The sequence below is a fragment of the Cydia amplana genome, chromosome Z, assembly GCF_948474715.1.
Source record: "Cydia amplana chromosome Z, ilCydAmpl1.1, whole genome shotgun sequence".
Lineage (NCBI taxonomy): Eukaryota > Metazoa > Arthropoda > Insecta > Lepidoptera > Tortricidae > Cydia > Cydia amplana.
Window position 1 is genome coordinate 20,451,747 of NC_086096.1, and position 25,130 is coordinate 20,476,876.

At 35.2% G+C, this 25,130-nt stretch overlaps 2 protein-coding genes across 4 annotated transcripts in view; both read right to left on the bottom strand.

Moving 5' to 3' along the window:
• LOC134660848 (neuroligin-4, Y-linked-like) overlaps positions 1 to 1,287 on the bottom strand; it is a 44,967-nt gene extending 43,680 nt beyond the window's left edge. The window contains exon 1 of the mRNA XM_063516694.1: positions 764 to 1,287. The gene's annotated coding sequence lies outside the window, so the exon portion shown is untranslated. The remainder of the gene's footprint in view (positions 1 to 763) is intronic.
• The window catches only part of LOC134660830 (inactive ubiquitin carboxyl-terminal hydrolase MINDY-4B), a 125,267-nt gene that overhangs the window by 7,033 nt on the left and 93,104 nt on the right, over positions 1 to 25,130 (bottom strand). The gene's annotated exons all lie outside the window — the stretch shown is intronic.

Genomic DNA, 25,130 nt, shown 5'->3' on the forward strand with positions numbered 1-25,130 from the left:
TTTACTAACAATTTACTACGTATAGGATTTTAACTTAAAATATTTGACCCCAAACACAATTAGTTTGCATTGTTTCATCACAGAGTTCCCATGGCCACCTTCTGTCTGCATCAATATATCAGCTTCATAAGTCATCATAATATTCATAATATTGTCATCCGATTTACATATGTATGCAAAATTTCAGCTCTATCGAAGACCGGGAGTGGGTCAAATTTAGCTTCCAAGATTTGATCCACACTAACAAAATAACATAGGCACCAACATACCTAGGTACTAACAGGGCAAGTTAAATAAAAGATAAAAAATAAAAGATGAAGATCGCAGAATAAAAGATCTTACTGCGCTTTTTAGCTTTTCACTTAGCGTTTTGTAAAAAGACTCAAAATATTTTTAATTCTTAGTAGCACTTATTAGGTATAATTTATCACAAAGCGATGAATGATTTTTACAATTTTACACAATACACATAGTTATTGACAAATTAAGTATATAGACTAGGTGCAATTTCTAATTTCGCATTGCTCGTTCTTCAGTAATTGGCTGTTCATATTATAAATAAATAGGTAGTTCGCATGGCAGCCAGTGTTTTTCTTGAAGTAAAACACAGAAAATATAGCAAAAATATGTAAACTAACAAAAAGCATTGGTCATGCAAATACTCATAATAGGTACATAAAAAAACTTGGTTGCTGATATACTAAAAAAAATTAAGAAATCCAATAACAAATCCAATTAAAACACATAGAGATATTTATTTTACCTTTTTGAAGCTGCACACATTTTTGCCGTGGTGTCCATATATTTTAAATTACACCGGTCATGATCTTTTCACTTGTTTATGCTGTTTAATAAGTTCCTGGCTTAGTACATAAAAATAATTATACTTTCGGTTAGTTAAAGCTCCTAAAACCTAGCTTATCAATCAGCACATAACTGTCAGAAGTAGAAACTTATCTATCATTATTGTTTTATATGTAGTATTCTATTTTATTTATTCTCCTAAGCGTCAACAGTTTCCTTGCACGTTTTCACGAAAGCGCGGACGAGCGCGGACTGAAGTAACACTTCTAAAATCCAAATCTCAACACCAATATATGTGTAACCGGTGGCAAAATAGCAAACTAATGGGCGAACCTTCATTCTGAAACATTTCGCGTAGGCGCTAGCGTAATATGTAACGGTAAAATAAAGTTGGTTTTCCAGTATTCTGCTCTCTCGGCGTCGATGAAAGGCAGGTCGTGGGAAAGCTCTACAAATAGTTCAATTCGCTTCTGTTAGATGTCGCTGTATTCTGTAACTATTAAGTGTTAGTTATGTACAGTTTGCAAAAACCGCATATGCATAATGAATTATGTAAGTACCTATTTAATATTAGTTGTACATATTAATAACTCCTTCTACAGCATAAAGATTATAAATCGTTGTCATCACCTCTTTGTTGAATTTGTCTACTGTAATGAGTGATTTTCGGTAAGATTTTATTTAGGTAGGGGTGTTTTAAACTTTCTCTTGTAAATATTTGTATTACACAAAACTCTTTTCCTTTTGACATGCAGTGGTCGTCCTTCACCGAGTTCAGGAAATGATGCCATATTAATTTAATTAAATCAGTGGTAAACTGTATTGTATTGTTGTATATTCATGGACAACGCAAAAAATACGAAGTAGACGAATAGCCTCTCTAGAAGAGCGTCGTATGCATAATTGTTAGACAGCAGTTTGACTCCTGAGTCTTGTAGTAATTCTCCCAGGCTTCAAGAAACCTGATGTTTCTGTTCGCCTGTCCACCCCCCTGAAAATTTCCTATAAAATACCCACACATAATTTTCAAAGTGCTAATGTATTTTTTGTGAAAACAGGACCTTTTATTAACATACAAACAAAATTTCACTATACTAGAGATTTCAATCTTTGTCAATGGTACAGATATAATTCCCATTCCAGTATGTTTAAATGTTCATACAAAGTGTTTAACCCAATAATGAGATAGTTTAATGATTTGTTTTTCATTTTCTTTTATGGTATACTTATGAATCATGCGGCACCAAATGCATTTACACTGCTTATGCGGAAATACGAAAAGTAAACACAGTGTTTACCCGCACAAACGCAGATAACGTTGTTTCGCTAATCTCAAACACTGCGAGGCTTAACATTTCGTCTTGCAGCTCTACATTTGCCTTTCTAAATGTCTGTCCGTTACACTGAGAGAAAAACTAACAAAAATACACTTATAATTACAAAAATAAAACTTAATCCGGGGACAAGGAGAGTCAACTAATAGGAACAAATTGACTTTTGCAATTTCTATTAGTTGGATATACAACTTCTATATTTGTAATTTTAGTGGAGTCAATATAAAGTTAAAGTTACATTAATTGCACAATCAAATGTTTCTACACGGGTGAATTATATATCATATTGAATACCCGGCTGCGAATTAACAACTTGATATCTGTTCCCGTTTTTGAGAAATAACATTTTTTTTATTTTATATTTTATACTACCTAAACAGTAATTTCACACTAGAGATTTTTTGAAGAATGGGCTATGAAGCTTACACGACTACACGGTCAGAATTTCTCCCGACAATAATATTAATTATAGATTTAATGAAAAAAACAATAACTTTGTAAGTTTTTCATGACCGAGAATATCCCACACTGAGAGAAAAGTTTACTATTGTGGTTAATAGTATTTGTTTCGATCATGTTTAATTTATCTGCCTGAGGAACTGCTATATTCGCAGAATAGCAGCATGATATTGGAAACAAACAGCAAATAATGTTCTACACAATTAATGGACACTTCTAGTTTTTTGACAGTAACTGTACAAGTTATTGAAGAATAACATACTTATTTTTCTCGCAATTATTAAATCAATTTCCAGCATAAAAAGTCAATGAAGTATGCTGTATTTCCAGGCTTCCACAGAGGCCAAGTCAAACTTTGTTTAAGATGTCAAAAAGATATCATTTTGTTATCATTCGCCCAACCGTCTCGCTCGCACCAATACATATTTCATCTAGTACGAGTGAAATGCACGCGCGAATGATATAAAATGACATCTTTTATAACAAAGTTCGAATTAGCATCAAGGTGTATTAGGAAAATATACCTTATGACTTATGGCATTGCGTTAAGGTTTAATAATTCAATGCATAAAGTGTCTGTGTTTATGTGAAAAATGATAGGTGTCAATTTTTATATCTATTCACAAAACGTTTAGAATACAGGATGCACAGTCAGATATAAATAGACCCTTGAAGTCTTACAACTATCTATGATACTGGATCTCAAGCTTATTTGGTTAGTAAGTACCGTCCACCAAGTTATACTTCGAATAGCCACCCGGACAAATTCCAAAGCTAATTTCGAATTTTAAAATTTGACAATTCACGAGAAGAGTAACGTAACGTCAAAGGATATGTTTGTCCCTTTTCAACGATCCTGTCATCCGATGCTTGAGTAGAGTGAAACTAAAAGAAGCAAATGTCAGCAATTCGTAACGCTTAGTTTTTGTTACCGTTAGCGCATCGCGACATGAGAACTAGTATGAGCCTGGCCCTCGATTACGTATAATTGCAAGGAAACTTGGGATCAAGTTATCTTAGTCAATTTAGAGCAGTTGGAATTCAACTCATTGTGAAATTTTTGAACGTTTTCAAATAATTTGTTGGATTAAGTAGTAAAAGTGTTACAGTGTGTTATATATTTGTGATCTACTCACAAGGCCCTTTCATTTGGTACCCCACATGGTATGTTTAAAAGAAAAATGGTAAAAACTTTGCGTCATAGCAACTACCCTCACCACTTTCGCGCTTGTCATCTGTTGGTATGTAGAGGGTGTATATGCAATCGACACTGGCTTGACACATTTAATTTGAATACAGAAGCTCAAGTTTGAATGATGTTTAATTCAAACTTGAGAATGTCAATAGCTCTACTTCCAAACGCCGTCATGTAATGTTGTGTTTATAAAGTTTATAAATTAAATAATAAATAATGTATTGACAAACTAAAGTGCCTTCCAGTATTTTATAATAAACCTCCAAAGACCTCCTGCAACCAATTAAGAGGTTATGGAGCCCACAAGATAAAGTAAAATAAGTAATTTTAGTGTTTCAGGAAAACGATTCAGCTTTCGTACACAAATATTTCAGAAGATAAGCCTAGCAACGGAGTTGTTTACAAAATAAGGCTAGCAACCAGACTGACGTTTCAGTAAACCGTACGTAATTTTAAATGATGGAGAATTCGGACTGCCTAAATAAATTGAATTTAAATTCCTCCTATCCTACGTGGCGTAAATTAGCAAAATTATTTCTGGACGCCAAAGGAGTTGGAGAAGACAGCGGAGATAAAGGTAAAGCCGCAAAGGCTAAATATTTTATTTTAAAATCAATAGATGAGAATATCTTACATTATGTTATTAATTGCTCAACTACAAAGGATATCTTCGATAAGTTAGATGTTGTCTTTAATTACAAAGTGGAAAAAGACAGCCACCTAAAGGTAATTGAATTCTACAACTATAAATTCAGCGGAGATATACTTCAGGATATTAGCAAACTTCAAAATATGTGTTTCGAACTACAGTCTACCACAAATAAAATAAATGATGACATGCTTATACAAAAGATTTTAACAATCTTACCAGCTAATTTAAATTTCTTTAGAACTGTATGGGAGGTAACTCCAAAATCTGATCAAACCATACATACTCTCATTGAACGTATTCAAAAAGAACTTAAGCTATTTGATAGTAGTCCCTCAGAAATACATCCACAAACAGAAGAGGCCATGAAAAGTAATGAAAAGAAGTGTTTTAACTGTAATCAGCCAGGTCATATTGCGAGATTCTGCTTTAATAAAAAGTGCACCATTTGCAATAAAAGTGGACACACTTCCAGTGAATGTTTTTCTACAAAAATATGCAGGAAATGTAATAGGAAGGGACACATTGAAAGATTTTGCCGTACGTTCAGCCTGGTGAGTGAACACATAAAACACACGACTAGTACTAGAGCTATAATTGATTCAGGTGCTTCTTCCCACATGTTTTACAATAATGATATCATAAATTCCACAGAAAATATAAATGTAGATATAAGATGTGCCAATGCAGAGAACCTCGTCGCTCAAGCAATAGGTACAGTCAACACAAATGGTTTTGAACTGGAAGATGTACTATATGTTCCTGCAATTTCTAGAAACCTGATATCTGTAAGTTCAATCACTGATCACGGTGCATCTGTACTCTTCGCTGGAAATAAGGTATCTGTAAAGAAACATAATAATATTATTCTTACTGGTTATAAAACTAGAAACGGTCTCTATGAAACAGAATTTTCTGCAAATATCGTTCGAGAGGTATTGTTCTCCGAGAATGTCGATATCTGGCATCGCCGGCTCGGTCACGTATCGGATGTGCCGCGTCTAGCTAAATTGGTAAACGGTATTAAAATTGGGGGGGCAAATCAAGAACATTTTTGCGAAATATGTGTCAAAGCGAAAATGACTAGAAAACCTTTCAAAAACAATAGAATTCAAGCTAAATTCCCTTTGGAAATAATTCATACGGATGTTTGCGGTCCAATAGAAACTCCCACTTGGGATAACAAAAAATATTTTATTACTTTCCTAGATGACTTTACACATTTTTGTGTCGTTTATTTAATTACTTTTAAAAGTGAAGCCTTTGACAAAATAAAACAGTTTGTGACTTTAGCGGAAAATCATTTCAATTCAAAAGTGAGAAAAATTAGATGCGATAATGGACGCGAATACTCGAACAATAATCTAATGTCTTGGTGCAACTCTAAAGGAATAATTCTAGATCTAACAATACCCTACACGCCGCAACTGAATGGAAAAGCGGAGAGACTGAATAGAACCCTGTTAGAGAGAACTAGAGCATTAATATTCGATGGCCGTGTTCCAAACTATCTATGGGGCGAAGCACTTACAACTGCCAGCTTCCTAATAAATAGAAGCCCCACCGAAGGTAAAGACAAAACTCCAGCTGAGATGTGGTTTGGCTTCAAACCAAATGTATCGCATATAAGAAAATTTGGTTCAACAGCCTATTATAAAATAAACTCAGGTGTACGAAAGTTAGAAGTTAGATGTAATAAAGGAATTCTGATTGGCTATATCAGAAATGGTTACAAAATATGGGTGGATGAAACGAAAACAATTGTAAGAGCCAGGGATGTAAGAATAAATGAAGACGAGCAAGGTATATATCTAAATGAAGAAAATGATGAAAGCATTAGAGGTCTTTGGAAGATATTCGAAGAGAATGAAGAGACGGTTAGAGAAGGCACAACACAAAATAAAGAAGTTAATAGACAGGAAGAAAATCAAGGTGGTAGAGTCAACAATAATGAAGGTCGAGAAGGTGAAATGTTAAGAAAAAAGAATGAGTAGTAGAAATATGGAGAGTGTTCGAGAAGGCGATATTCATTTGAGAAGATTGAGTAGTGAAACAAGTGAAGACGAAACAAATGAAGACGAAACAAATGAAGGTGAAACAATTGAAGGTGAAACAATTGAAGGTGGAACAATTGAAGGTGGAACAAATGAAGATGAAACAAATGAAGTAGAAACAAATGAATTCGAAACAAATGGCAATGAAACAAATAACAATGAAACAAATGAAGTTGAAATAAATGAAAGTGAAACAAACCGAGAAGTAGAAGAAGAAGAAAGTAATGAAGAATACTATGATGGAAATGAAGAACCTGTTGATACTGAACTAGTTGAAAATCGAGTTGAAAGTAATCGTAATCGAAATAATGATAGTGATAATAATGAAAATAGAAGAGTTCAGCCTGCCAGAGAACGTAGACTACCCGATAGATATAAAGATTATTTAATGAATTATGACACTGAAGCATCGATGTTGACCTACGAGGAGGCAATAGAATCAAAAGAAAAGGACAAATGGAAACAAGCTATAGAAGAAGAAATTAAATCACTTGAAGAAAATAAGACGTGGTCATTTGTGGATGAACAAGAAGCAAAAGGAAGGAAATTAGTTACTAGCAAGTGGATTTTTACTGTCAAGTCTGATGGTAGGTATAAAGCCAGACTAGTTGCAAGGGGCTTTCAACAAAAGTACAAAATAGATTATGATGAGACATATAGTCCGGTAGTCAATACTACTTCTTTAAGAATTCTATTATCAATTGCGGCAGCGAAAGGTCTAAAGATGAAGCAGTTTGATGTGAAAACGGCCTTTTTACATGGAGACTTGAAGGAATGTATATATATGAAGGTGCCTAAAGGCTACAATGACAAAGAAGGCAAAGTATGCAAACTAAACAAGAGCTTGTATGGTTTAAAACAAGCTCCACTAATGTGGAATATCAAGTTTACAGAGTTCTTAACAAAGATGGGTTTTAAACAAATGAAACTTGATCAATGCATCTTTGTCATGGAAGGTGAAAGGAAAATTATCCTTGCAGTATATGTCGATGACGGATTAGTACTCGGAGAAAGAGAAGAAGATCTATTGCATATAATAGATACAATTCAAAAATCCTTCGAACTAAGAATTTTAGATGAAGTAACTAATTATATAGGTTTGGATATAAAGCAAGATAAGAAGGGGATTAAAATTTTTCAGAAGACATATAGTGAGAAAATCATTAAAAAATTTAATCTTGAAAATGCAAAAGAATGTAAATGCCCAACAATTATGATAGAAGAACATCCATCTGTTAAAGTTGATACAAAGTCTCATGAGCTTTACCGCGAGATGATAGGGTCATTGTTATATCTCTCGAATAAAACGCGACCAGACATTAGTTTTCACGTAGGTTATTGTTCGAGGCATCAAAATTCTCCAAATTTAAATGATTTAAACAATGCTAAAACAATTTTGCGATTCCTTAAAGGTTCAGCAGAAAAAGGGATTCACTTTAGTAAAGATGATAAAGTTCTCAGGGGTTATTGTGATTCGGATTTTGCGGGAGATCCAGACACTAGACGCAGCACTTCTGGTTTTGTGATTTGGCTGAATGGTGGACCAGTGGCATGGAGCTCAAGAAAACAATCAGTAGTCGCATTAAGCAGTACAGAAGCAGAATTTATAGCAGCAGCAGAATGTTGTAAGGAACTACTGTTCGTAAGGGATCTGATCTATGAGATAACCAAAGAAAAACTCGAAGTTGAGATGAGAGTGGATAATCAGTCTGCGATTTGGCTTATGAAGAAAGGAATCATGGGAAAAAGAAGCAAACATATAGACGTAAAATACTATTATCTAAAGGAGAAAATCGACGAGAATCAGATTACAGTAAAATACTGTCCAACTGGATCACAGCTGGCTGATATACTAACGAAAAGTTTACCAGCTGTAAAATTTGAAAAATGTCAACGAAGATTAGTGTTTTAGTGATAAGTGATAAGATGAGCTATTGAGTGTAGACAATGTAGTATAAGTGCGGGCTAAAGTGAACGTTAATAATTATTTCGAATAAATGTCGGGGTTTTTCTTTTATATTATATCGTAGTATGTAAGTTTTTTATAGGGTGTGTAAACTTTTATATTATAATACAGAAATATATACTTATTGAAAGAAAACTTGAGGATCAAGGATTCTAGAAACAAAGTGTATTCAAAATTGAGGGGGTGCTTAATAATGATTCACTTAAGGGGGTGTAAGTGTAGAAAGTGTAACTGAATCATTATTTAACCTCATCCACCAAAAAAAGAAGAAGAGTAACATTCCCTTTAATAGGTACATTTTACATCGTTTCTGATAAATATCCTTGAGTTTTTTGTTTCTAAGTCTGTATTTTAATATTTTATAATTGGTATTAGAATTGTTATTAGGTATAGATTATTAGTCATGTTGAAGAGTTGAGTCGGTGAATAAAGGTTTTATTTTATATAATATGATTAGTATGGAAGAATCGAGTGGGAGTATAAAGGAAATATAGAAGAGGATTATTGTTGATGAGTCGAGCAGGAGAATAAAGGATTTATTAAAGAGTGGAAGAATAAAACGTTTATTATAGATAATTTGTGGTGACGTATCGAGTGGAGGAATATTTGAATACTTATCTTGTTGAATGAGAATTTACTGTAATGTATTTGTTGAATGGGGATTACATGTATGTAATATGTGGGAAATATACAGGGTGATGTAATATGTTGGAAATATACAGGGTGATGTAATATGAGGGAAATATACAGGATGTGTTATGTTTTTTCTGGTTATTGTACTTATATGAAATTATTTATTGGAATATTGTCTTAACTAAAGAATAGCGCTGTAAATTAATGCTTCAAGCAGAGTCGATTGAGGGGGTGTGTTGGTATGTAGAGGGTGTATATGCAATCGACACTGGCTTGACACATTTAATTTGAATACAGAAGCTCAAGTTTGAATGATGTTTAATTCAAACTTGAGAATGTCAATAGCTCTACTTCCAAACGCCGTCATGTAATGTTGTGTTTATAAAGTTTATAAATTAAATAATAAATAATGTATTGACAAACTAAAGTGCCTTCCAGTATTTTATAATAAACCTCCAAAGACCTCCTGCAACCAATTAAGATCATCTCATATATTTGTGTTCAGGATATTATACTGAATGCACTGATACCAAATATACTCATATCCGAGACGACATGAGCGTAAATTTTTCTAGAAGACTTTTCGAGAAAAGGCCAGGCTACAATATCTTTACAGGTTGATTGATACTGAGTGTATTAACACCATGTTCACCCATATCCAAGACGATATGAACGAAAAGTAACCTAAAGCCACCCTACCAACATTTTCGTAACAATGAGAGATTATTTCTTGGAAATAATGTTGTAATATAAACTCCTTGTAGAGCACCTACCTGCGAAGAGATCGTGCTGTCAAAGTTGTTAATGATTTAATATAATATTGTTAATTAACTAAAGTTTTATTAATGCATCATTTCATTTTATACACCGCGGGATTTAATAACCCGAAAGATTTAAATCACGTATTTTTGACGACAGTACGAGTAAATAATGTTATATCAACATGGGTCCAATTATATATTTTAATTAAACTACTATTTCAGTACAAATTAAATCATATTAATTTACCGCTTCTTTGTGAACAAACCTTTATTCAGAGAGTGAGCGAGTTTAATTAATCTCAAGTAGAGAAACAGAGAGCGAGCATGACATTTCATGAATCACTCCGATATCATACGATGCACGGCGAATGCAGTGACATGTGTTCCATGACAAGAAGTGTCAAGTTATGTCTAGGATCATGTTTACGTTGAAATTATTTCAATTGATTGGCACCTCAAAATACCACAAACTGTATCAAAACTTTATTAATTACTACAACAGTAGGTATAGTGCAGTTATTATTGTTGAAACTTTGCGATAAAATCTTTTCCTTTGAGTGAGGTAACCAAAGCCATTAACCATGATTATATCCGAAAGAAATCATGCCTCTTATTGTTTTAACTCATACTACAGCTGGAAAGGGATGATTACTTGAATGACCTTTTGTTAAAATATCGATCATGCTTATCAGTACGTATTTTAAATTCTCGATGTGTTGATTTATACTGAGTAAAGTAAAATAAACAACTATGTTAAACAATTACGCTTTTTTATTAATTTAATGAATTAGGTTTTCGAAGTGTGTACCACCGTTTTCAGCACAAAGATTTAATTTTAAACGGATTTCATTATTTAGGTTTACAAAAGTGTTCTTTATTTCTTCGGAAGCCGTTCGAATTTTTATTAATAATTCTTCTCCAGAGTTCACTGGTGTTGAGTATTCCTTCCTTATCTTTCAGAGTTCCCCATAGAAAAAAACCAATGGCGTTAAGTCGGGTGACCGGGCGGGCCAGGTTAGGACGTTGCTTCCACGGCCAATCCACCTCTCAGGGTATTGTTCGTCTAGCCAATTTACGAACTTCTAGGCTGAAGTGGGTCCGTCGTGCCGGAAGCACATAGTTCTTCGGGTTTCCAAATCCGTACACAAAGTGAATATCCGCTAAATGAATTTTATTTATTACAGTCAATCAAATTTAAAGATGTTATCTTGCGCATATCTTGTGTGACATATGAAATATGTCATTTTATTGACATCAATTTCGTCATTTTCGTCAAACTATCAGCCAGTTATCGTAAAGGTAAATAGTTTGTACTCTCGTGATTGAGAACAGAACAAAATTTTGGTAGTGAAACCTTTTTGTAGGATATCAAACTTAATTAAGTGAAACTGGCTAATAACCATGTACCTAGTTAGTGCGTCTGCGTGTAAAATTAGTTGGTGGCTACGTCACGCATAAGGGTGTGTTAGAATTGAGATTTTTTTACTTGTGATTTGTTTTAAATAATTAATATCTCTTAAATTAAGGGTTTTTGGACTATGTGTTATATAACTTTATATACTCTAATTAGGCTCTAAAATCGTTGGTTTAAATCTTTCGGGTTATTAAATCCCGCGGTGTATATAACCCTATTACCCTTTGAATGACCTTTTTCACGTTTTCTACAGCAATGCAGTCGACTGCAGCAATTTTGAAGCGCGACATTGCTACCGACTGCATTACTGTGGTAAATGTCAAAATCGAAGTTCCTGTCTGGATTTTGGCGTCCATTAAAAATAAATAATCAAAGGAGGTCATCGATCAAATGGGCCGGAGGACAAGCCATCGTTAACTGGTAGAGAATGCCTTATGGCATTAAGTCCGCCTCTTGTACTATAAGGTTTTTCTTTTGTGCAATAAAGATTAACCACTTTATTCATAAACTTTACGGGCCTGATTTAGTTCAATTATGTTTATCCCTTACTTACAAATACATAAGTTAAAGTGACAGATAAGGACAAACGATTATTACTATTATTAGCTAATTGAGGTTTGTAGCGCGTTTATGAATAACGGGGGTTAAAGAAATAAAATAAATACAGATGATGACAGTAATTATATACGCATTTTATTACGGAAAAAGATTTAATATTGGGTGTAAATGAAACGGGAATTGGAAATATAAAATAAAATGATATTATATTATTCATTTCCGTAAGTCAAACCATCATCTTTATTAGCATTGACATAACGCTCAACTTCGCACAAACCGTATGGTTTTTCACTAAGGAGTGATATATTCTCTTTATGCTAAACTTTATGGTGGGTAGACAAGTCTGTATACTTGTTTGGAACTAACTGCCACAGTCTGTCATAGCCATGTCATAGCCTCATAGCTGACATATGTGACGTATAGGAGATACCGCAATGAATGCATGCATTGCGCGTTTTATAGGAGCTTGGCCTGAGGTGTGTTAAGTAAGCGCGCAACGCATACCGATGAAACTGGGTAAGATAGTCATGGGAGAATTAACGGTCGACCGGATCGCGAACTCTCGGCTGTTGAAGCGGAACAATCGTCTGCCGCGAACATTGAAGTGAGACGGAGATATGGAAGTCGATAAAACGTTCTCTACAGTGAATCAGTACCCGCCATTTAGGGTAATTTAAATAGCTTGGATGATTTAATAATGGTTTTATTCCATACAATATTACATATACGTGGGAGTTTTTTTGTTGTTACACTAACATGAGAAAGAGATTTGAGAAAGTGAAAAACAAACCCACTGTCCATTTTCTCGAAGCAACGAAAACATTTTCAAAACAAAAATGGTTAATAGTAATTAAATGGATTAATTTACGTGAGAGATTTTTTTGTAGGATATAGTAAATATACAGAGCTTAATTAACATGTAATTGTTATGTACACATAGTTGTTATTTTTATATAAAAAAATATTTTTAATAAAGAAAATTATTGGGAGCTGGTTTTGGTGTCAAGCTGGGAGAAAATATAAATACATAATGAGTATATGTTTGAGAACTGCATATTAAAAAATCTCGAGTGTCGGATTCATGTTTTGATATATTTTTTCTATTTTAATAATAGTTTGGATTTATTAAAACCATGTGACATATTTTGTGGAGATTTTTTTTTAAATATAGTATTTGCAACATAGGTTATCACATCTCAAAAAATCTCTAGTGTGAGAATTCATGTAGAGCTCTCATACATTATGAACTGTGCTGACCCGCCTATTTGAAGTATGCAAAAGTAATATCAGAAACTATAAAATTGTAATCACAAGTATGCATTTGTGATACCCGCAACTGCTGGTTTTGTTATTCCGAGAGGTGCTTTAGCAATATCGGAGGTGATGACGTCATGGGAGAAAACTAACCGTTTTGTTATTCCGAGAGGTGCTTTAGCAATATCGGAGGTGATGACGTCATGGGTGAAAACTAACCATTTTGTAATTCTGAGAGCGCTTTAGCAATATCGGAAGCGATGACGTCATAGGTGAAAACTAATCGTTTTGTAATTCTGAGAGTGCTTTAGCAATATCGGAAGTGGTGACGTCATGGGTGAAAACTAACCGTTTTGTAATTCTGAGAGTGCTTTAGCAATATCGGAGGCGATGACGTCACAGGTTTTACTAACTGTATTGCGATTCCAAGCTAGCTGTTGTTATTCTAGAGATAATGACGTCACAGGCAAAAACTAAACTGTTTGCAATTCCACCGCCCCAAGCACAGGTGCGCCGCGAGGGCATGTCGGGCGCGTGGTAACTACCCGTCTCTATTTCTGTCTGTATGAATAAAAATGCAATTGGTAGTATATCTCTGTGCTAATAGAGGCACTATAAAAGTTTGTCGAGATATTGTACCCATTCCTTTCTTAATCATACAGTCAGAAAGAGACTAGTAGTTATTACGCGCGCAACATGCTCTCGCGGCGCACCTGTGCTATGGAGATAGGAATTGCAAACAGTTTAGATTTACCTATGATGTCATTATCACTAGAATAACAACAGCTAGCTCGAAATAGCAGAACAATATTGTATGTATCTTTAAAAAATATACTCGAGACCTGTGATGCTATCACCTCCACAATAATCAAGGGTTTTATACTGATTTAATAAGATTTTTAAATATTAAAACAAAAGGTAATTATAAACAGTGATAATTTTGGAATCACCGATCTGATATTTAATCTTATAGGTCTTTATAAAACCCGTAGTTTTAGTGGTAGGGTGAATTCTACTTAAACAAGAGATAAATGTCATTATTTATTATGTAAACATACAGTCATACACACGTAGGAATACAGACATAGTTATTATAAACATTAATGATTATAGATTACACTAACTAATACATCTAATGAAATTTCGTTGTCGCTGTTACACACACACAGTCATCATCACGGGCCTTTCCGTCTATTGCAGACGATTAATGCATTGCTGTTAAGACAACGGGTTTGGTGACTGTGGAGGCCGATGCGTGCCCCCCCCATCCCCCCAATTTTTTGGCAGAGAAAGCTCATGCCACCTGAGGTTTCAGTACCGGTTTGTTTTCTGCGACACCTTCTGCTATCTAAAGCATTAAATCAGGCTTGGTTGCATATCATTCTCCCCTCCACAACACGCTTGCGCCATCTATCACGGTCTTTACCTAAGGCTTCCCAGGCATGGTGGTCGATTACAAATGCTGACATCTCATGTCTCGCTTAACACAGTCTTTAAAGCGCTGCATCGGTCTTCCAACGTTCCTTTTAACATAACTGCACTAAACAAGACACGTGGAGGTCTAGAGGGTTCCCATCCGGTGCACATGCCCCAGCCACCGCAAGCACAGCTGCCCAGTCTTGCCGCTCTTCTTAAACACACACAGTAGGTCGCGGGTTAATATGTCCATGGCGCACAATATATCCTAAATTTATTATTTAACTTAAGTATATTTTAAACAAAGAAGACACGAGACACGCCCGACACAGCACTAACTCTAACCAAATGAACGAACGAATACTAAGATGGCGCCGCGTTGTGTGCAGTGCTGCCAACATTATAAACGTAGGAATCAATGGCGTTTTGTTAAAAATATTAAATTCATCCTTGAGTCAACTCTATTTTGTAATCACAGCAAAAGCTGTGTTAGAAAAGATAGGGTAATATTTATTTAGGTTTGCAATATTTATAAAACAAGTTCTCTGGATTAACATTATATCACTTGAAATAACAATTCAGTTGTTGCGTCAAATTGCGACATTACAAAGTTTACTGGTATTTAGTAGATATACTTGTTGTTTTTATATTCTTTGTTGTATCAATCACTAAACTAGTTTTGTAATGCCTACACAACGAATGTTACTGATTTTAGTAAAATTTACTAACCTCATTTAGCAATTGCAGTCAAAATAAATGTAAACACAACAAATATTTTTTGTACGTATAAAAACGTTCGTTGTGTTGGTATTACAAAACTCGTTTGGTGATTGGTACAACAATGAACATAAACCCAACAAGTCTATCTACTAAATACCAGTAAACTTTGTAATGTCGCTATAGTAACAACTAAATTGCGTATTGGGCACCCTCCCGAGGGCACCAAATTTTGATAGGTATTTTTAATTTTTAGTTTTAGTTATTTTAATTGTAGTTAGTTTTAGTTTTATATTCTATGTCTTTTAGTAATTTATATTAATAAAGTGCCTTCATATCAATACTAAATTGGTATTTTAAATGTGGTAATGTTACTCCCGCGAACTAGTTTTTTAAATATTACTAAACTTAATTGAGACATTTACTAAAATCATAACTTGAAATCACAGATGCTTTTTCCAAAAATCGAAAACTTAATTCGTAAAATTCGGAGAACTATAATAGTAATGAAAATGGATTGTAACAAATACTGAACTTTGTTTAATGCTCCATTTACTAAAGTATGTTTGTTGAAATTAGATTTAGGATTACTGAGCTGTTTGTAGAAATAAATAAATTTTTCAGAAACAGTGAAACTTCCATAATTATAACTAAAACTTCATTTTTTCCGCCAGTACAGAACTGTTTTTTAATTCCTGGTGATGATTTTTCTCTCATAGTTACTCAATGCCGTGTGCAACAAAATTTACATCTTCGATTCAGGACTCTAAGGTCTAAAATTGAAATATTAGTAGTCGCTTGCATATTACTCCGTTGCTTAGTCTTCATATAGGAATTTGGCATGTAGTTTTGCAATTAGGTAGGTACAGTTTATCACAAGAGGATATTTCGAATCTGATCAGTATTTAATACTGCGAGCTGAATTATGAGAGCACTAATTGGAACTTTTGCATTAAAATGAGACCCAATTAACCTTAATTCCGTATTTGCATTTTCCTACTCGAGCGCACAATTCTTTTCTTTTACGCTCCTAAGAAAATGGATCAAATAGGGTAAGACTCAAATTGGCAAAAGGTTGTTAATTTAAGATCGTATCGAATATTGTCGAGGGTTATTTCTGCCATCAGATTTTAATATTAAATAGTGCTTCTATTATGATTTTACTTACATTGATTTTTATACTTGTCTACATAGCATGTTCCGCACCCTCCGAAATAGTCCGAAGTACTTTATAAGTACCTTCTTCACCCATAATTTGCTTTAAAAATGTAGATACTGTACCCGCATTTTAATCTCATCACATGTTTTTCGTCCCAACAACAGAAAGTGAATCACATAACGATATTAGTGTTGAGTTACTTTTGCAAATCGAATGCTGTCGTTAAAATAGCCGTTACACGATAAAATAGTGATAAAAACTACTGATTGTCTCAAACACGAAACACAAGAAGGAAATACGATTATCTGAATTAAAAACAAAAAACTAGAAAAATTCCTTTCCATGTCTGTACCTACAAAAAAATCACGATTAAAGTTAGCTTGGTCCCTCTAAACTCGAAGCATAAGGCTCCGTAGCGAATTAAACTTGTAATTACTGTGATTGCCTGGCGGTGGGAGTACGTTCTAAAACATTGAGCTAAAATTAAAATTTCAAGAAGGTAACTTAATTTATTTGTATAAATCAATGACAAATGAAAAATGTGTGAACGTCAATGTACAGTTATAAACCTCTATTAAATAAATTAAATCTCGATTAGGTACCTACTTTTTATTTGCTATCAGTGTTTGGTTTTGTAATGTGGTGACAAGGACTAGGTACTATTAGGTAAGGTAATTTGATTACTATGGGCTCCAGTATATACTACAGAGAAAAGTAAAAACACATCATTTATGAAGATCAAAGTGAGCTAGCTATGATAAGGTTATCATTGAATTAATGGAAATTCCTAAACCCACTAAGGTGATCAGGCGGTCTAGCATGAGTTCCGTTCTCGCGCGCGACGCGACTTCAAGTATGGACTCGCGCGCGAGAACGCAACTAATGCTAGACCGCCTGGTTCACGAAAACAGAAAACGAATAATAAACAACTATGGCTTTAGTACCTACCTGTGCACCATGGCTTTAGTTCCAGAGAAAAATGCAGAGTAAAACCGCACGACGTGGATAAATCAAGTACATCAAGGGTGCTTAGATAAGGCTTTATTTTGTCAAAGATATTTTTAAACAAGGGTGATTGCACACTACCTATGTACTCTTACAGTAATCGCATTGTTCTGTTTATTATGACTTAATCATTAGGTGCATTTTGTGGAAACGTTCAAATAATCTGAAGTAAAACCAAAATAAAAAGTCACTTCCTTTATTTTTATTGTCTTTAAGCGTCTCAGTGGCAAAGACTAACTCTTCGGAGAAGTATATAACGGCGCGTCAAAGATAAATTGGTTTTCCGGATTTACGGCGCTTGACCGTAGAGTAATTTAGATTAGGTAGCAGAATTAAATAGTGACTTAATAAAATGGGTGCTAACAATTTATTTTTTACATAATTATAACCTATTATTTGTGAGTGTTAAATGCATATTATATGTACCAATATTCTTACTGTTTGCATTAAATGTGCAATGTAGGTATCTAAAACTCGCATGATGATCGTATAATTTGATAACATTAATAACCTGCACGGCTAGCACATGATTACCCGCGGGATAGCTCGCGCCGCGAGAGACGGCAGTCGCCCGTCACAAATTTCTATCTCTATCTGTCAATTCCTCGATTTTGGCAGCATGAGTTCGCACATCGAGAAAAGAGTTCCACGAGAGAGAGCCATCCCGCGCGCGACTTAGCCAATGTGGCCATTTATACATGGAACAAACTTTTCATTCGTGGCAACACTGAATCGGTAAAATAATAATCGGATAAGTAATGAATAGTCAGCCTTAGAAACGGAGCGTCCCTAGTCACGATAACTTTGTCTCTTTCTCGCAGTATGAAGAATAAGAAATAGCAAATATTATTTTTAAGTCGAAAATGTCAGTGTCAATACTGTCAATCAAAATTTGATTCGCTTTGTCGTTACAAATTGGAATATATTATTATAATTATCTAAAGATTACCTACCTAATCATTAAAATACAACTCCTTACGAATAATTGGCGTTTTGTTAAAAGTTTTGGCTAACAAAATACCATCTTTACGAAGAAGTCAAGTTGTAAGTACGTAAACAATTCAATCTTCATAAAACTCTTTTCCGTTGTCTTTTGCAAAAAAATTACATTCCTTTTAAATCTTATTTACAGACTAAATATCTTATGCTAATCCCCGACATATCTCCCTTATGGCTGGCTAGCCGCTGCATTGCTGGCTTCGAAGATAGATTGAATGACAATCATGCACAAGCCTGTCATCAAACACGGAGGTATTCCCTACACCTAAGCATGCTGCTGCTAACCGCAGCCCTCCTGCCATCACGGAGGACATAGAAGGGCTCAAGTTGGGAGCCTACTCCGTGCAAGGACAGTTGAGTGTTGATAACACTTCTCAAATAATGTGACTTTTAAATAAATACTACCAAAAACTTTAAATGATTTTATTTACTTTGACCTTTTTGAGATAGGTACTCAGATTTAAGTACGATTCGTCGGAGTCGGAGCGCATTTCACATTTGTATGCCCAAAGCCGGTCGGCTGCTTGCGGATCGGATGGCTCCGGACGGATTCTATCGCTTCTGCCACACATTATGTAAATAGGTACACTGAAAAAGCACTCCGGCGCGGCCCAACTCCAGCCGGTCGGTGGGAATCGTAACTTAAGGATTAGGCTAGTACCAACTCGTACACTACAAAGTAAGTATTACGGCTGTGGTCTTCTGTGAGGTGGAGGTTGAGTTGAGCTGCCAGATTCATTATTTTCATTTTTTGTGGAATGATGTTTCACAAAATTTCGTCTAAATCGGTTCGGCGGATTAAGCGTGAAGAGGTATAGTCAGCAGCAATAGTTGCTAAGCGGGCGAGGTGTTCAAAATTACCTTGACGCGCTCTTATTCTCTTAACAATAAAGTCGCGTCAAGATCATTTTGAACACCTCGCCCGCTTAGCAACTATTGCTGCTGACTGTACATAGGTACAGATTTACTTTTGCATTTACTTATTATAAGTGAGGTTGATCGCAATATTCAGGTCGGGATTGTGTTGTTTATATCCCACAATGAATGGAAACACCTAAGGAGCAACATAATATAGGTTGTCAACAATAATTGCATGTAAAAATACGCGTGTAAATATAACGGGTTAGCACTGATTGATAGCACGTAATTGTTTCCCGGATTAGCAATGTAATATTTTTGTATCAATTATTTATGTTTCTATTAATTATCCCCCAGTCAATTCGCCACCAAAGGTTTGCTTTGTTGATGTGGTCGTGATCGTACAATCTTAGGCTTAGATTTTTTTCTGTCGGATTTTCGTTTAACTTAAGAGAACAAACAAGTGAAAAAATATAACAATTTTGATATTAATGGCATGATCATGAAACTCAAGATTCAAATTATACTTAAACAAAAAAGTGTTGTAGTATGAAATAAATATAAAACATGGAAAATTATCTTTCTTTTAGAACAAAAATCAACAAAACTTCGACCAAATGCGCTTGTCGCCAAACTCAGTACCGGGAGCAAACCCTAGTCGCGACCCTCTAGCCCCGAAGACAATTTCTCTGATTTTGACGTTCAAACGCGGGACATTTTGTCTCCCATAGTACACTCGTGCTACGATTTTCGAGAGTATCCCGCGTGGAACTGTCAAACGACAAAATTATGTCGCTTTGACATTTGTCCGCGAGACAGCGGGTTGTCGCGCGGCTCTTATGCTACCGATTCGCGAGAGAGCTCTATGTCGCGGCATTTTCTCGCCTGTCGACTGTCGCGCCCATCATGTGCTAGCCGTGCTGAGTAGGTACTCGATCGATAAGATTCAGTAAATTATACATACAGTAGTAGTGTAGTTAGGTATATTACATAGTTACATTTTAATTAAGTCACGTGACTACTGGGTGGGTATGGGAAACCATGAATGTCGATAAATAGGAATCTTTGTTTTTTAATTATGTTTGTAATTAAGGAGCGTGGCGTAAGTTTGAGGAAGTTTTATTAGGAAAACTACTGTTTACGACTTAACAATCAACCTGTATATCTTTAAAAGTTATTTTAAGGAAAATTCTAAACAGCTACTTGCAGGCTATAGAAGTACAGCACCGTAGGAAGTATTTAATGGGGTGGTACTAAATCATTCCCAGCCCAGCACTGAACATGTTAAGGGGCAGCAGGTTCAGCCAGCAGTTTTTAAAAATTGTAGGGCTTTTTAATTCACAATACGGTCGCCAAAAATTGTCGTTAATTAGAGAGGTCTTTCTCTAAATAGTAACATCATCGATTCGAAACCTGATTTCTCGACTTTTGCCCGATAGAAAAAAATCACGAACATAGGTCTAAAATACACCCTCATTATTTTACACAAAAGCTAAAAATATAAAATGCTTCTAAAATTCACAATTATTTTTTAGTTACTTACATGGTAAAATTTTATGGGTTGTGAATGTGCAATGTGACTATGCTATCCTAAAATAGAGTTCGAGGTATAAATGTGATTACCTACCTTCACAATAACTAGTTTTGGATAGGTGCCCTTAGAATGAAGTGGTCTGAATCTCTCTAGCACACTGGTTGTACTGGCAACGTTATGAGTATTTCTGTACGTAGGTATATGTTATACCTATTTGTTGTATACCTATTGCATGAGAGAGAGAGCGTAAACACAGGCGTCTACCGCATATATCCATTGGGTTTCGAGTTCACTTTGGCAGATTACCTGTATATGCAACTTTACTTTGTGTGCTATGTGTGTATTATTTTTAAGTAGGTGTGTGAAATAATGTGTCGAAATTGAAGTAAATAAGTTCAAACGACGTATATATACGACGATGTTAACTCTAGAAATTATGTATTTTAGAAAACTACATAATATGAATAAAACGTGAAAGTAAAGCAAACGAATGAACGCGCTAATTTAGTGGTAGATTTAAATTATTGTACCACAAGTCCCAACATTTCACAAACGTGCTCGAGTGCTCTCGAAAACAAACAGAGGTCATTTATTACGTACTCGAAAGGGTCACAGGGAAACGTTTAGGATACGCATTTACGTTTTTGCGGCTCCACTTGAGCGTTAGATTTTTTTCGAGGGTCATTGAAACGATATTTGTACCTTATATCGAAAAAAAAGTTGTTTGTCCAATATTACAAAATACGAAATAAAGCAATAGCAGTATCGTATAATTTCAATATTGAAATTAAATAAATTAGAAGGGAATTATATTATAACATACGGCGTGACGCGCGAAACTTGCGACAGAAGATAAGGCCATTGACTGCTTTTAACGTTTAGACCCGATTTATATTAAAATTATAGGTATACTTTATAGGAAATCCCTCCTCACCCCAACTACGGGGTGAGCTGGGATTTCCCACTATTTCGGGTTTATCTTTAAAGTTATGAAATGGAACTACACAAAATCATAAAAAAACGAAACACCAACGAACCGAACATTTATTATGTATAAATATCATTTTTCCACATGTAAGAATAAAGTTTTATCGAGGTTTCAAACCTCAGTCAGTTTTGTCCCCACTCACCCCATTTTACGGTACCTACCGTCCCTACCGATGTGATTTTTTTGCTTGCATATCATTTGGCTTGGTGGAAACGTGTAACAATTCAATATAAAAACCAAAATATTGCATTAGCCTGAGGCTAATGCAAAATTTTGGTGCGAAATAATAGTACATTATTGTCGAGGTTCGGAAGTAGCTACTTGCAGGCTGAGGATTCGTTTTAAGCGGACGACCCTAGGTTAGGTTTTTTATAATGTGTTTATATGTATTTTGTATTGTTTTTGTAAGTGTTTTGTATTTTATTTTTATATCCATATTATAAAATAACCTAACCTAAGATCAAAAATAAATAAAGTGAAAATAAAATAACAGACTAAGAATAAAATAACGCAGCTGCCTTCTTCATAATTTACGTATGTGTAGCTCGTGCAAAGGTCGGAGCTCTAAAAGCCTTGAGAGTGCTTCTTAACGCAACTGTAGCAATGGATCCGGTCACTTACGGCCACATTAATTTTAAGGCCAAATATTATGAACGGCCACTTCCCCGATGGGCTACTTCCTTTAAGGGCCACTTACAAACAACATTCCCCGAAAGGCCACAATCCTCTAACGGCCTCTTCTCCTTAGGGCCACTTCCTCAAACGGCCTTTTCTCCTTATGGCCACTTTCTCAAACGCGAACTTCTCTATATGACAACCTTCCTCGTAAAGGCATCCTTTTGAATGAGCACAATATGAATGATGATGGTCATTCACATTCTTCTATAGAGATTGTCCCGGCTTATTGCTAATACTGCACCATTCTAACCCTGGAGTCCGCCTGGCAACCTTATCACAATAATTGGCGTGTGCACTAGAGTTTAAGAAAGCAACTGACATCGGAACTTAACAACCCGACGTTTAATTAGTACTCTATGAATGTCCAATGTAAAGTGAACCCTAAATGGCTCTTCAATTAAGTCCGTGATTGTACAGTACCTACACCAGTGGTTCCTAACCTGGAGGTAATTACCCCCGTGGGGGTAAAACTGGTATTTTACGGGGGTAATAAGCTAACCTAATATAACAATACAACAAACACATACACAACGGGTGGCCGGACTGAAAAGGTTAGGAACCACTGACCTACACTTAGGAAAATTGATTTTCGAAATTATGCTACGGACCCAACTATACAGGGTGTAATCGTTAATTGTAGCCCATACGATCACTCTGTAAATATAACAGATATCAGAAAACTTTAAACTGATATCGAAAGTACTAGGCTTTAGTAGTGTAGTTAGTAGTAGTGGCCAATCGGGGAATTGGACAAACTAGTTATTTTAACAATGGCCGTTCAGGGAATTGGACAAACAAGGAATTTTTACAGCGGCCGTTCGGGGAACTGGACATAGAAGGAATTCCAACAGTGGTCAATCGGGGAAATGGCCGGATAAGGAAACGGACGAACTAGGAAATGGACCATAAAGGAATTTGGAAGGTGGACGTTCAGGGAAGTGGCCGTAGGTGACCGGATCCGTAAATTAGTGAACACCTACGCTGTGACCTACATTTATAAGCACATTCAGAAAATATGTACCAACTATAAAACAATTAAAATGAACATAACCAGTTTAAAGGCTTTCCGAAAATGTTACTATTGGCTTTGCTATTGTGGGCGGCTTGTTCAGATTGCAACCTTTTTACGTTTTTAATGTACATATTTGATAATGACATAATTTTGAATTTGAAATACTAAAAAGAATTGTGTCACGCATTAATCGCTCACATCTGTCATGGAAATAAAATAAGCCGCTCTTTTATATAAATATCGAAGTTTTATTTAAATTAGTACAAATTACACGAAGAAATTCACCAATCCTACTAGTTATATAAGTTAGTTATATATAGCTCCGTCCTTTAACAATTCAGTTTAGGTTCTAAACAGAATCGCAATAAGGAGATCATGGTAAGGCCCCTGTAACTAAGTACTCCATAGCAAAAAGTAGTTTAACCCGCCCTCTTCCTTCGAGAATTAGAAATGCTTTCTTTTATAAAGGTTCCATTAGTCGCCATCTACCGATCTCTTTGCGTAAACACGTTCGCACTGCCTGGCGGGTGTGTAGCAGCTGTCTTAATGTAGATGAAATACGATAGGTGGCCTGATTAATGGGGGCAAGATTTGTAACATTAAATTCCAAGATACACCCAGATACCACATACGTAGGCACCCAAAATGCCTTTCGACGACACGAAAAACGCCATTTTGTCCTTTCGCGTATTGAAAAAAAAAGAGGAACTTACTATTTTAGGACAATGTAACTAATATACACACTTGAATTTTAGGAACAACATCATGAGCGTAAAACCTGCAACTCAATTGTTTAGCAATAGTGCTGCTAAAGCTATAGAGTTGTCTGACAAAATCCTGAAGATATCAAAATTTCAAATTCCATGGCTTATGTTGAATTCATCAAAATAGTGAATGATTTGTTTGATGTATTAAATGCATTCAGCCCTGAAGGTAAAGGTTTCAAGCATCCGGCTTCTTTGAAGGATAGCTAAAGCTTGTACGAGTTTCTTGATTCTGCTAAGGAATATATACTCGTACTGACGACAAAAGTACGCAATCAAACATCACGTCACGGGTGGTTAATGGAAAGAAAATTTTGTCAGTTACTTCAACTGAAATAAGTTACGGAAACAAGAATGAGAACAGGATTTTTAAGGACTAGTTGATATATATGACTATAGGTAGATATGCATTCAAAGCCTTAAACAAATATTGAATGTTCTGGTGGTAGAAAAAATTTTACTTACATTTATTCTGCCCTATTAGTTTAGTCAGGATCATTTGGAAATGTTTTTTGGGGTAATACTCACGGATCTTGGCGACTGGCTGGCATGCGACCTCTTTTGTACATAGGTATTATTTGTAAAATCTTTATATTTTTGATTATTGTTCTATGTCATATTGTATCAGTCTGACCAAAGAGAATATAACCATTATGTTACGTTTTAAGAGAGGGGACCTTCTTACTGGCCAATAGAATCAATTTAACACACATCTAGTGACACACGCACAATAGGACATACGTCAAACGCACGCATTCTCAGCATTTAACACGATAAATTATCCGTGGTACCTCTGGGGTGATACTTAGGTAATAATAAGTTATCATTTTTATCGATAAAAAAAAACAAGAAAAAAACATATAACCTTACAGTCTAAGAAATTTGTTTACAAAGATACAAACACTAGCTTCAGCCCGCG